General features: G+C 45.4%; 1 protein-coding gene across 5 annotated transcripts in view; it reads left to right on the forward strand.

The window, feature by feature from the left end:
• The first annotated feature begins 1834 nt into the window (after positions 1-1834).
• NUMB (NUMB endocytic adaptor protein) overlaps positions 1835-2059 on the forward strand; it is a 177670-nt gene continuing 177445 nt past the window's right edge. For all 5 annotated transcript variants that reach the window (XM_024737744.1, XM_024737746.1, XM_024737748.1 and 2 more), the window contains exon 1: positions 1835-1935. The gene's annotated coding sequence lies outside the window, so the exon portion shown is untranslated. The remainder of the gene's footprint in view (positions 1936-2059) is intronic.

Genomic DNA, 2059 nt, shown 5'->3' on the forward strand with positions numbered 1-2059 from the left:
TAAAAAGCTGGGTAAAGGACTTACTGCTACCTCCTTCTCGTTGGAGCGTCTTCACATTTACAGGTTACTTCTTTTGTTATGGGATGTTAGTTCAGCCTTGCCTTTTGTCTTGGATTCCATCTTATCATGGTCAATGTCTGATCTTTCCTTCAATTGAATGATTCAGACAACTCTGAAGTTATTTTGGCTTTTCCACTTTCCTTTTACAGGCTTTTTATGAGTCATTGAATTGAAGGGGAGGTTATTTCTAAATTGGAAGGTGAGGATGAGAGAAGGGGGAGGAAAGTTCCGGAAAATAACTGGGAAAAGACACCTTATTGTTATGTAGAGTTGCTGGAGGAATAATTTCCGCTTTGTTTGGTGATAGAGGTATGTAGTTTATTTAAACCTGACTAAAAATATATGTTAGAAAATAGACAATTTTTTTTTGGATAATGAACCATGCAGTTTTAAACTCCTTGTAGCTTGCTGGAACAGGATATAAGGGTAAATAGAAGAGATATGGAACAAAGAGTTAGTGGGAATAAGAAAGGGGCAAAGTCCAGATTCTTGGTGCCACAGAAAGTCCCCAACCACTAAAGGGATGCTTAAGAGGGAAGTACCCTTGACCTGTCCCAGTCCATTCCTGAGTGTATGTTTCATGACCCACAGGTTTGTGTATGCTAGGTGGAATTGTGAGGAAGGTACATTTAAATCTGATTCAGAAATTGAAAGAATAATTAGGCCAGCATTTTGCTATTTAGGAGCAGGAAAAGGGGTGGAAATGAAAAAGAAATGCAAAAAACTAATGATGGATATATTTCTAGGAGCGCAAGAGTTTTTATAGCAACACCAAATTTCTCAAAAGTGTCTACTGTGATTTGTACCCAAATGAGTAAAAATGCAATCATTTATTCTTGTGCATTGTGCCAATATGCGAAAGGAACTGCAGTCTTTCAATGGTCCTAATTTAGACTGCTTAGGAAGAGGAGAGGTTTAGAAAAAAAGACAAGTTTTTAAGTATCTGACACACAACTAGTAGGGCTATTTAAGAACTGCTGAGCATAAAAATCAAGTTGCGGGAGCCGAATTCTCTTGTCCAGAGCATCACAAGGGTAAAATATGGCCCATTTAGTCCAAACTTGCTGTTGGTTGCCTGGTCACTTCGCAGGAGCCAGCCAGGGGTGAGTCTGGAAGCTGGAGAACCCTCAACACGCCACTTCAATTTATTAACTGCCACCAAAGTGGACTGACCTCTGCAAAATAAACGGTTATGCTTTGCCCTTTAGCGTGGAGACTTCTGGAAAGAACGTCAAGGAAACTGGGCATCTTAGGACCTCAAGAAGGGGAAATTTTAATCTGTACACTGCTTTTCTCTCAAGGGGTTGTAAATGATTTTTAAACACAACCTCTGATGTTGCTGTTTTGTAAGTACTACCCTCTGGGTAAGCTAGCAGTGATAAGCTTCTCCTTATAGGGAGGAAGTTGGAGAAAGGGACGAGTTTCCAGAGTCCACTCTACCACAAAGAGTTAACCCTTCCCCTCGGACGTGAGCTTCTGCCCCTTGCTTTCTACTGCGCAACCAAACTGTGCCCAAGCTAGAACCAACCATGGCCGTCACATACTGTGCCAATTGACTTAACAGACACTTTCGGCAGCCTATCAGAACTTTGAACTGCCCAACCATCAACCAATTACAACTAAAGCTTGGTCTAGGACGCTCCAGGTCCGGGAGGGGGGGTAATACCGGGTCAGGAAAAGGGGTGGGAAGGAAGCTTTGACGGACGGGTAAACTAAACCAATAAGAGCAGAGAGCTGCCGCCCCACTACCCAATGGAGAGATAGGAAGTGTGAAGCGGGGTGGGCCTGTTGTCATGGGGGAGGTGGTGGCGCTAGGTGGCTACTGGCGCCCGAGGTAGAGGCAGTGGCACTGGAGTTGGCCGCGGGTAGCGGCAGGTGAGTACTGGTAACGCGGACCTAAGGTCTGGGGGCAGTCGCGGGGCGGAAACTCCAGCTCGGCGCTCCTGAGGCGGAAGCCAGCGGAAGGGGGCCTGGACTGCGGGCCGGGTCGGGCCCCGGT

Source organism: Neophocaena asiaeorientalis, unplaced genomic scaffold, assembly GCF_003031525.2.
Source record: "Neophocaena asiaeorientalis asiaeorientalis breed wild unplaced genomic scaffold, Neophocaena_asiaeorientalis_V1.1 scaffold49, whole genome shotgun sequence".
Taxonomy (NCBI): Eukaryota; Metazoa; Chordata; class Mammalia; order Artiodactyla; family Phocoenidae; genus Neophocaena; species Neophocaena asiaeorientalis.